The 11,945-nt window shown below is 38.6% G+C and overlaps 1 long non-coding RNA gene across 4 annotated transcripts in view; it reads right to left on the reverse strand.

Moving 5' to 3' along the window:
- The window catches only part of LOC143266921 (uncharacterized), a 75,212-nt gene that overhangs the window by 27,583 nt on the left and 35,684 nt on the right, over positions 1 to 11,945 (reverse strand). For 3 of the 4 annotated variants that reach the window (XR_013041759.1, XR_013041758.1, XR_013041757.1), the window contains exon 5: positions 2,720 to 2,811. This is a non-coding gene — a long non-coding RNA (uncharacterized LOC143266921). Of the gene's footprint in view, positions 1 to 2,719; positions 2,812 to 4,825; positions 4,921 to 11,945 lie in introns of those variants that run through there. The other variant, XR_013041762.1, reaches the window with a different exon arrangement.

An 11,945-nucleotide genomic window follows, 5' to 3' on the forward strand; every position in this document is an offset into this window, starting at 1 on the left:
TTCTAAAAACAAGACAAAAATTTTTTGTTACCTACTCCATTAAACCCAGCAATCCAATAAATGTCAGAACTACTATAAAATCTCTTCTTAAACTCAGAAGTTACGTGATAAAGAGCTGTCTAAAGCACATGTAAATTATGACTCCAATGCTTGGCAGGCAGCCTGCCTGTGGGTCCACTGGAGTTAATAAGGACCATAATAATGTACACCCTTTGGGAACAGGTGTAGACTGCCCTAAACAGCAACTGTGACTAAGTCCTGAAGGCACAGTGGGTTTCTGAGCCTCCCATCCAGCAAGGATGCTCATGGCTGTCAGGATTAATCCTGTCACTCTGCACAGGCTCTTGGAAAACTGATGGCCCATTCACTCCACAGTTTCATCTACTGCCTTTTCCCCACAAAGTAAAGTTTTTAGAAATGTATTAGCTTAATATATCTGTGCTCATGTTCCCTGCTAAGTGGCTACAATCTCCACAAATATTCTCTGCAGGAAACAGTTCTCTCGTGACAGAAATTTCAGACATAGTTGAGGAAGAAAATCTGTAACAAGATTAATAAGGAGAAGGAAGTGTGTGTGTGTGTGTGTGTGTGTGTGTGTGTGTGTATGTGTGTGTGTGTGTGTGTGTGTGTACATGCTCTGTATATATGTGTGTGTTCTGCTTAAGAAGGTGAAAAAACTCTGCCTTCTCCATTTGTGTCATTGTGACTAGATTCTGCACCATGGATCCATGTTGGGAAATAGGTAAATAAGCCAATAGTTTTATATACATTGAAAACAGTAGTGAGTGAAGAATTAAGGCAGTAGGAAGCTGATTGTATTTTTGCCCTGAAGATGAATAAAGGCTGAGAGCTGATTGGAAGTCCTGCATATACACACTTGATCAATATTCACATCACATATGAGTGAATGAAATTCCTTATATATAATGATACTTTGGTTATAAAAATGGCACAAGCTAAATGAAAAGCACATTTCTCCCTTAGAAGACACTGTGTGCCTCTAGGCTGGAGAGACTGCCAAGAGCTCATCCAGGAAGAAACCACTGACAGGCAGATAACTCACTGGAAGGCATGTTCTTCAGCTTTGATCTCCAAGGGCCAGATTCCTTTAAATGTGGGACAATCCCTAGAGTATAGAGCCATGGGAAGTTATTCAACCAGCTCTTCTTATACTATTCTCTCTGCTCTCTTTTTCCTCTCTAATTGAAATCTCAAAACACTGCTCTAAAGTGTCCTTTTGAGATTGCTGTCTTCTTGCAACTGGCCACAGTTGTGGTGTGAATATAAAATCATGACTGCAGGCTCTTGTGTTTGAATATCTAATCTCCAACTGGTGGCACTGTTTGCGGAAACTTTCGAAATTTTAGAACATGCGATCTTCACCTGGACCTCATGGTTACGGGACAGAACACTCTGATTCTGTACCTGCTCTGACCCACCAACATGTAATAAGCTCTTGCCCTGAGGTCTTACCATTGTGGACTAACATATACCATCATGCCTTCTAATTCTTATTGGACCAACTCTTTCCCACATTGAGGACCTTTCTCCAGGAAATTTAGTCTGTTATTGACAATTAATATAACCACTTGACATAATCTTCCTCATGAGGCATTGTAGGTATTTATATTACTCCTGCATCTAAATAGTGTGAGCATTGTAGCTTTGTTTTCTGAGCCTCTGCAGAATCTCATTCTGCAGGTGACCTGACCAAGCATCCAATGAAAAAAATCTGAGCAATAATGTAAAATGCAGTGTTTAAAAATGAGCCTGATTTGTGAGTAACTTGCACCTAGATTCAAGAGATTCAAACCTGAACATCATAGCACTGAGGATGTCACTTACAATTTCCATTCCACAGACTTATCTTTTATAAAGCACTATCAGTGGGAATATTTGGGGGATTGGAAAGAGATATTTGAACATCACATCAGGTTCACACCTCATATTTTCAACAAGGAGAAAAATTGTGCTTGAGGGACCAAGATCAATTGCTTTGTATAAATCATCTCCTCTATGAGTCTTGAATGGTACTAATTATGTATCAGCTGTTTAAAGAAAGTAATTATTCAAAACACTTCCATACTCCATGAATGGAATGAAGAGCACCCTAGCTGTATCAGTGATCTACTGACATTCAGATTCACAGAGAATGCAATAGTTTTAAAATCACTGGATCTTTCTTCTTTATAAATAGAAATAAAAATTCTCATTGTTGTCCAAAGAGTCTAAGCCTCTGGCTACTTGTCACAAAATCCAAAGCTTGATAAAGTTTCTAAAAAGTAGAGAACTCTAAATGCATCACTGTCCCTTAGATAGTTGCCCAACCAAGGAAACAGTCACTGTGGAGGTGCAAAAGAGAATACTTCTACTTTCATGTTAACCACCCCAAACACCCCAAACTCTGTGAGCTCCTTATGTTACAATGTTGTGATCACTGCTACCCTTTTAGGGAATTCTAGGCAGAAAAGAAGGGTACGAAAAATATTCTGTCCCTCTGTAGCTACTCACATCCTAGGTACCATTTGAAACATGAAAATCAACATGTCTACTCCTGAGAAAAATTACATGTCTTCTCTTCTGTAATAACGTGGTAAGTATGCAAATAAGATATAATAATATTATAAACAGACTTTCTTAGAGTTTCTATTGCTGTGAAGAGACACGGTGACCATGGTAACTCTTATAAAGGAAAACACTTAATTGGAGACTTACTTACAGTTCAGATGTTTAGTCCATTATCAGCATGGTGGGAAGTATGACAACATGCAGGCAGACATGGTGCTGGAGAAGGAGCTGAGAACTCTACATCTGGATTGGCAGTCAGCAGAGAGACAGAGACAGACAAAGAGAAAAAGAGACAGTGACACTGGGTGTAGCTTGAACATCTGAAACCTTAAAGTACACCCTCATTACTACACTTCCTCCAACATGGCCACACCTCCTAATAGTGCCACTGCCTATGATCTCATGGGGGCCATTTTCATTCAAATCACCATATTCCATATCCTGCCCCGCATAGGCATGTAAGCATATCATAATGCAAAACGCATTTAGTACAACTTTGAAAGTCCCAACAGCCTATAATACTATCAGCTCTGTTTAAAAGTCCAAAGTTCAAAGTCTCTTCCGAGACTCATGTAATTTCCTAACTGTAATCCCTTGTAAAAATCAAAATGAAAAAGACAGATCACATACTTCTAACATATAAAGGCACAGATTATATATATTATCATTCCAAAAGAGAGGACAGGAAGCATAACAAGGAGATGCTGGACAAAAGCAAGGTTGGCAAACTCCAAACTCTGCATCTCCATGTCTGATGTCAAAACTCTCTTATGATCTCCAACTCCTTTCAGTTTTGTCAACTGCAACAGGCATCTTTTTCTCTTGGGCTGGTTCTACTTCATGTTATCAGGTTTCCTACGGAGGTATCCCACAGCTCTGGCATCCCCAACGTCTTGGGGTCTCCAAGACAATCCAGGCATCAACTCCACAGCTTCATACAATGACCTTTCTAGGCCTCCATCCAGAACACCCTTGACTCATATCCTCAGTTGCTTTCCTTAGGCATGGACAGAGATCCTATAACCCCTTTCCTCTATCCTGGACTCCAAAGCCAGAATCACATGACCAAAACTGCTAAGTTCTGCTGCTTGGTAGGGCTGGAACACAATCCCTTAATTCAAGCACACCAGCTTTCTGTTTTCAATGGTTTCCTTTATTGTCTAAGCCTAGCTGCTCTGGAACTCATTCAGTAGACGAGGTTGGCCTCAAACTCTGAGATCTGCTGCCTCTGAATTCTGAGTTCTGGGATTAAAGGTCTGTACCACCAGGCCTTTCCCTAACCTTTTCTTAAATTTATTTTCACAAGTTGGAAGCTTAGTTAGCTGGGATCTTTCTCCGAAATAACTACTCCATTTACTCCATGTAGCATAAGGTTTTTCTTTAATCTGTTTATACTTCCTGGTGCTCCTTTTCTCCTCATACTGTACATTTTGTATTTTTACTTGCTTAGCTTGCTCTATTTCATTATAGATTTGCATAAGCGTGGCCACTAACAACCAAGCAAGACATTCAATACTAGGCTGTCTTGAAATCTCCTCTGACAAAGCTTTTAATCCATAGCTCTTCAATTTAGCCTCAGGCAGATTTTTTTAACAAGAGCAGAAAGTAGTCACATTCTTAACCAAAATATCACAATAATTATGTCTAGGCCACAAATTAATATTCTCCTCCCCTGAGACCTCTTGAACCAGGTCTCACAGTTCAACTCACCCCAGCACTACTGTCTTCCATGACCCTAATAGTGTGACCCATTTAGTCCCACTTAAAGCATTCATCTGCTTTCCTAATTCAAAGTCCCAAAGTTCACATTCCTCCAAATAATACCATGGTCAGGCCTATTCAACAATACCCCAGTCTCTGTCTTAGGGTTTCTATTGCCGTGAAAAGAGACACCATAAACATAGAAACTCTTATAAAGGAAAACATTTAATTGGAGCTGTATTACAGTTCAGAGGTTTAATTCATTATCAGCATTACAGGACATGGCAGCATGCAGGGAGACATGGTCCTGAAGAGGTAGCTGAGAGCTCTATCTATATCTGGATCAGCAGGAAGCAGGAATAGAGACACTGGGTCTAGCTAGAGCATGTGAAACCTCAAAGTGTACCTCCAGTGACACATTTCCTTCAACAAGGCCACACCTACTCCAATAAGGATACACCTTTTAGTAGTGACACTTCCTATGAGCTTACAGCGGCTATTTTCATTCAACCCATCACAGAGACCATTTCTAAGCAAAGTAATAAAAAATCTTTACCATGTTCATAACTTGTTTTCAAGCTGGCCTCCATGGATAGATAAAATTAAACCTAGAGTAGCATTTCAGTATCAACAAGACCACAAGGTTAAAATGCATCAGTATTATACTGGCTGCAAACAGGAATGGGTAAACTAATGGCAACAAACACAATGAGCTGTGCCTTCCTGATCCAAACCTGAAGAACAGAAAAGTAGTCAAAACGCAGTCAAGACTGTCATTTTTCCTCTTTGAACATAAAACTAAATGGTAAATGGAAGACAATAAATACCATATATATATATATATATATATATATATATATTTTATATATATACCATATATATACCGTATATATATATACCATATATATATACTGTGCTCCACAGCACCCAGAATAACTCCTGCTGACTGTGAGGTTAAAGCAAAGAGCACTGAGGTTAATATTCTTCTTTGGTCTTCCTGAAAGTACAAAGTTCAGATTTTACACTCTAGCCCCATGTCACCCTAGAAAGATGGCAATTTTGGCCTTCTTAATAAAAAGCTAGCAGGAGGAAAGGCCCTTGGCTCCTGACCCACCTCTCTGTATTCCAGGATCCCTCATCGTGTACTCCACAGACCATCAATTTTACTTCAATCAATGAAAGTCATTTTTTGAAATGGGAAAATCTCCCCTATTCTTCCATGTCCTTCCTCCCAGCAGCTGTTACCAGATCAGTTCCTGTCAGTACCTAGGATCTGACCACACTAATGAGCCAGGCTCAGCCACCCTTCTTCCATAAGACAAGAGGCAAAGTGAAACACCGAAAAAGGGATTTAATCCACTGAAGCCTCATTGGGAAGTGGGACAAAGAGGTCCAGAGACAGCCCCTCAGTTTCCACTAGAGGGTTGAGGGAAATCCCAATTTCTTGATTCTACTATTTCAATAGTTGGACAGCCAAATGTGGAAAGAGATTATTACTAGGATAAGTACTTTCACAGACTAAACCCCAATACAATCACCTTTGAATTCCTTATGAGTACCTTTTATGTTTGAGAGAGTGACATCAGGATTGTACCTGCCAGGAAAATGATTATTTTGAAACTGATTGTACATTCATGGCTTTAGGATCTTACACTGATGTTCTTTGGGAAAATTTAATGCATACAACTTATTGAACAATTCAGAATTTAATGTTTGAAATTAGCAATAAGGTACATAACTCTTCTTTGTATACAAATTAGGAAAAGTAGTTATTTATCAATTCTCATTTAAAGTTAATTATAAATATATGCTGTGTTAACTTTCTGCAAATATAAATTTATTCAATTTTAAACTTTATGTACATGTATAATCTAGTTAAGTTACATACTATATTCACACATGCCATCTTTGAAAGCAGGTCGCAGTAAATTCTTCAAGTGTTTTATTAACAGTTGCCTCCCAGACTCAAATTAACAACACACAGCATCACTATAATGCAAGGAAATACAAACTTTCATTTGTATTCTTCCTTGATTAGATATAAATTACGTACATAATAAGGCATTTGCATCAAGATATATCAGAAATAAAAATCTCTTCTACCATACTTTGCATACACATTGGCACGAAGTAATATTTAAATTGTAGTGCATGAAATAAGTAAATTTTGTGTTAAGTAGTATCTGTTTCTCCTTTTTCTGAAGACAGTGCTAAGCAATAAATAGCACCACAAACTTCACTCAAGGAACTGTTGTAAAGATTGGAATTCTCCTATGAGGATTTGCAGTAGTGAGGTATAAATGTATCTCACAATGAAATTCAGCATAAAAGATTATTCATTTTAAACAAATACAAAGCATGTCTCTATATACCCCAATTAGCATCTACATGTCTTGTGTGAGAATAGAAATCATCTTCTAGAATAAATGCTGGAACTTGAAAACTAGGACCAAGATACATGAAAAAATGATATAGTAAAACTTATAACTGAAAGAAACAATTTTGAACTGTTTGGAAAACAATACAAAATTAATATTGTCAGTTTTTTGGTGAGATTGGCCTCTCAACCTGCCACCATCCACAGAATCTCAGTTGTATAGTCTAATCAAACTCTCTGTGTTGGTATACCACAAAAATATCCATTTCCATTTTTATATATCTTGTATATTATCAATATAACTTTTTTAAAGTTTTCTTTTTACTGAGGAAAGTATAACTATGTTTAATAAGAGCAATTTCCTCTACAATACTATTCTGCCATTTCTTTCAATGACACTAGAAGCATATTTCTGACATTGAAAATGATTATTTTTGGTTCACTTTGATTTAGAGGAGCCTCTCTTTCTTTCTTACTTGTTCTCTTCAATTCTCAACAAAATGCTTGCACACTCAGATTATATACACAAGTGATTACCACTTAATTATGAATATTACCTAGGAAATTAAATGTAAGTTGATTACTGTGAAAGCATTATAGAGATTTTCTGTTTAGTCCTGTATGGTACAACATGCCAAACACCAAATATATATTTACATGACTATGTGATATATATCCTGTCACAAATTGCTTCTAGATATACAGGAAATGAAATAATATAAAATTAAACAAAATACAAGTGAAAATTTCAATCTATAGACAGGATCCATAAGGCTGGTGCTCATATGACCCTCACATAAATCTATAATTATTACAGTAAACATCATAACTAAAGAAAGACTAAAAGCTAATAATGTAATAATTCGTACAGAGCACATGAGTAACTGTTTGTACTAGAAAACCCAGGATGTTAAATATTCAGAGTTATCCTCTCAATAGAGGAGCTATATATCTGTTTTCCATGCAGAAGGCTGAGAGTGGATGTTGTTAAATGCCAGGTGATCTGTGCTATCTGAGTGGCCATGCCACGCTCAAATTCCCCAGACTATTATGTTTACCCCAGATTCTTCCCTCTCTAGACCTTTATCTTGAGCTTTTTTTCGTCAGTCAATAGAACCTATACTTAGGGGAACAGTCACACGTGCTTTGTAGTTTAGTGACCTACACAATCATAAGACTACACCAGATCATCCTCGGGGCCCTTAAGCTATAGAAGCCATTCTTATGGAAGAGGTCACATGTACTTTGCAAAAAGAGTTTTGATGTCATCATGTCTTAAGCTTTATTGTGCACATGGGATTGAGATAATTGTTACCAAGAAACTTTTTTTCCAAAATTGTACTGTACTTTAATGCCTAAAATTTAAACTGCCCAGTGTCAGACTCCTGAAATTTAAACCAACACTGGCAACTGAGTTGTGTTGAACAGGATTTCTTTCTTGCCTCATGTGGATCATTATTCTGCTGGCTTTGGTGTTTCCAGTGACCCACACAAGTAACATTTTTGCTTATTATTATTGTCAAGGACTGTGTAGTATACCTAACTTATAAGAACTGGACCACAGCAGATTTGCATGCACAACAAACACGACCACAAACATAATACATGGTTCTCTATCGGTTCCACAAAGACTTCAGTCAAATTCAGGAAGTTTTCAGTTCCATTACCCTCTAATGGGACTACCATGGTATATGTTGTGGTTGGCTGAAATCTCCCTTCTCTCTCTTTTCCTCCCTCTTTCTTCCTTCCCCCTTTACTTCCCCCTCTTTTGATGTGTACCAAGGGTTCCTGCAGAGCTCTCTGCAGCTGGTTTGATTATGGGGTGTTAGCTTATGGCTTGGATCTCTTTTGTGATGTGTTCTACAGCCTTGAAATGGTAGCTCTACAGGAATAACTTTGTGTCACCTTATATTTCTTACTTGAAGGAATAAATGAGATTCAAAAGATGCTATGGAGTTACTCATAAGTGAAAATGTGCCTTAGGTCACAAGTGTATTATCAGTGAATTTGTACTGGTGTTAATATGTAACAAATACTGAAGAATAAGAACTGAACTGAGCATAAACTTATTTTCTATACATGAGCAGAATATTTACACATTGAATTTGTTAGTATTGTAACCTTGAACCCAAGCACACTCTTGAATCTCCTGTGACATTCTGCTCCTTTATAAAAAGAGATATGTGCACCACATACATTGTTATAAGGATTGTGATATTTATCAAACAGAAACAGAGCAAAGAGGAAATTGTATCCACATTTCTTAATTGATAGCTTTTAAAATAATTACTTTATTTTCAGTGAAAAAATAGAGGATGGTCAGTCTAAATATCTGAGGCATTTGGTGCATTGTTTGATTGTAAATCTTATTCACCATGGCTAATGCAATGAATAACACACAGGGTTACTTATAAAAAGAATTCTTGTAGACGATTTACTGAGTAACAGTAAATAGGATTCTTTTGTTCTATGCCAGTTTCAGCTCACTGATGGTCATTCAAAGTGACTGTTAGAGATTTCTTTCTCTTCTGGGGTTTATGTCCATATGGTAAATGTGACTTATTTTCATGTTCTGTGTACCTTGAGAGTGTCAGAGTTACAAGGACCAGGCATTTGTATTTAATTTTACCCATAATCCTTTCAAATAGTTCTTTTCATGGAGGAGTATTTCCTGGTCATTATTTTTCACTATTTGACGAATGGCTGAGGTTGCAGTAGGGCTGCAGATACCTTTTTATGGGAACCTGGCTCCTTGGAGGGAGTGGGAATTGAGTGCAGATAATCTCAAAGTCAGAGCAATGGTTTCATTTTAAAAAGACACCTTTTCAATACATATGTAATTTCACAAACACTTGATAAACTAAAATAAAAAGATGGAAATGGGCCTTTGACAGTCCCAATGAGCCAGTACACAGAACCTAAGGAATCTCTATAATAAATTTCACATTGTCCCACATCATTTTCCTCAGAGAGCGCTTCCATTTTCTTCTCTGTGCTTTGAGACAGTCTTGTTATATGGTCTATGCTGGTGTCTAACTCATGGCAATCCTCTTGCTTCAGCTTCTCACATGCTTGGATTGTAAGAATATACTTCTATGTCCAACTAAGAGCCCACATATTCAATCTGGATCTAAGCAGGACATGTTTATAAAAAACAGTAGGAGACACAGTGGCAAATTAATTTTCTTGCTGTTAAAAACTGCCAATTTCATCCACAGACACCAACTACCAGCAGTGTGACACAAGCTAGGCTTTTTCCACGAAATTTTTTATGATAGTTTCTATGATTATCCAATGCAGAATTCTTTTAATTTTAGTAGTAATGTGGAGTTGGGGTTCTTAGTTTAAACAATATCACTTTCAATATCACTATGTTGCTTCTTTTTCTTGGTAGGCTAGAGCAATACTGTTTCTTTTTTTTCCCTTTTATTTTATTTTACAATATCATTCAGTTCTACATAACAGCCACAGATTCCCTTGTTTCCCCCCCTCCTGCTCCCCTCCCCTTCCCCCAAGCCCACCCCCTATTCCCACCTCTTCCAGGGCAAAGCCTCCCCCAGGACTGAGATCAACCTGGTAGACTCAGTCCAGGCAGGTCCAGTCCCCTCCTCCCAGATTGAGCCAAGCGTCCCTGCATAAGCCCCAGGTTTCAAACAGCCAACTCATGTAGTGAGCACAGGACCTGGTACTACTGCCTAGATGCCTCCCAAACAGATCAAGCCAATCGACTGTCTCACCTATTCAGAGGGCCTGCTCCAGTTGGTGGCCCCTCAGCCTTTGATTCATAGTTCATGTGTTTCCATTCATTTGGCTATTTGTCCCTGTGCTTTGTCCAGCCTTGGTTTCAACAATTATCGCTCATATAAACCCTCCTCTTTCTCGCTAATTAGACTCCCGGAGCTCCACCCGGGGCCTAGCCGTGGATCTCTGCATCCAGTTCCCTCAGTCGTTGGATGGGGTTTCTGGCACGACTATTAGGGTGTTTGGCAATCCCATCACCAGATGATACTAGATGTGGAACAAGGATGACTGGACTCACATCACCAGGGAGGCTACCTGGAAAACAGGACACCAAGAAAGACACGGGGATCACCCAATGATGGAGAAATGGCTGAGATCTACATGAACAACCTGGACATGAGTGGGAGTAATGAAGGGAGAGGGTCGAGGGAAAGAGAGCTTGTGGGAGCGGGAGATCCCAGCTGGTTCAAAAACAGAGAGGGAGAACAAGGAATAGGAGACCATGGTAATTGAAGACCACATGAGAAAAGGAAGAAACAAAGTGCTAGAGAGGCCCACAGAAATTCACAAAGATACCCCTACAATAGACTCGCAATGGTTGAGAGACAGCTGGAACTGGCAATACTGTTACTTAATGACAAGTGTCAACTATGGTTACAGATATTCTAGCCATTGCATGCACCATCTTATCTACAGGGTGAGGGCCTTGGGAGGACACAGTTTAGTAATCCCCCTTCTGTTCTGGTGCCTACTGATCACCTACATAGCCTTTGCTAGTCTACAGTGTTTCACAGGGTAGATAAGTGTTAGACCTTCTATCAGTATCTTTTCAGATGTCCCTTATGAAAAGTCAATACTCAGTCCTTTGCAAAATCCACATCTTGCCTTTTATTTTTAAATCTGATGAACCCAGCAGAGAAAAAAAGCAAGCTATTTAAATTAGACTCATAGTTATTCGTCTCAGAAAAGAACATATAAAACAGTACAAATCATGTCACTAAGACAGAAACACTCAACACAAGCACAGATACCTGTGGCCGAAGGAAATAAACAGGTGGCTGTTTGTGCAGCATAGAGCGCCTACACTTCCCAAACTGTCATTACTGGCAGCCAGAACTTAACTCACAAATGGATGAGTCAGGAAGTTCAGTAGAAAGCAACCTGGGGGTTTCTCCAGTGGGTCTGAGTGAGAAGAGGCTGTGCACCTGAAGATTCCTCTGTGTAACTATGTTCTACCTGATTTCTTTTAGTGAGGGTCCCACTCCTCCTGCAGATTGTTGTATTTTTAGTAAATTTGGAAAATAATGGACTTCTGCCAGCAATAGGGAATTTTGGCTCAAGCTGAAACCTGTAGCTATTTTTTAGAAGTGATCTCTGCGTCTAGTCCTGGGACATTTGATGGTAAGCAGCCACACCATGGCCTTGTTTTGCATTATTAGGAAATCCTGCATTGTTATGCCCCATTCTTCTTTCTTTTTGTACGTCATTCTACATTTATTCTCAAAGAAATAAATCAAATTTTATAGACTGTTCAAATTTAACCTCTTTGAAATAATCT

Source organism: Peromyscus maniculatus, chromosome 1 (assembly GCF_049852395.1).
Source record: "Peromyscus maniculatus bairdii isolate BWxNUB_F1_BW_parent chromosome 1, HU_Pman_BW_mat_3.1, whole genome shotgun sequence".
Classification (NCBI taxonomy): Eukaryota; Metazoa; Chordata; class Mammalia; order Rodentia; family Cricetidae; genus Peromyscus; species Peromyscus maniculatus.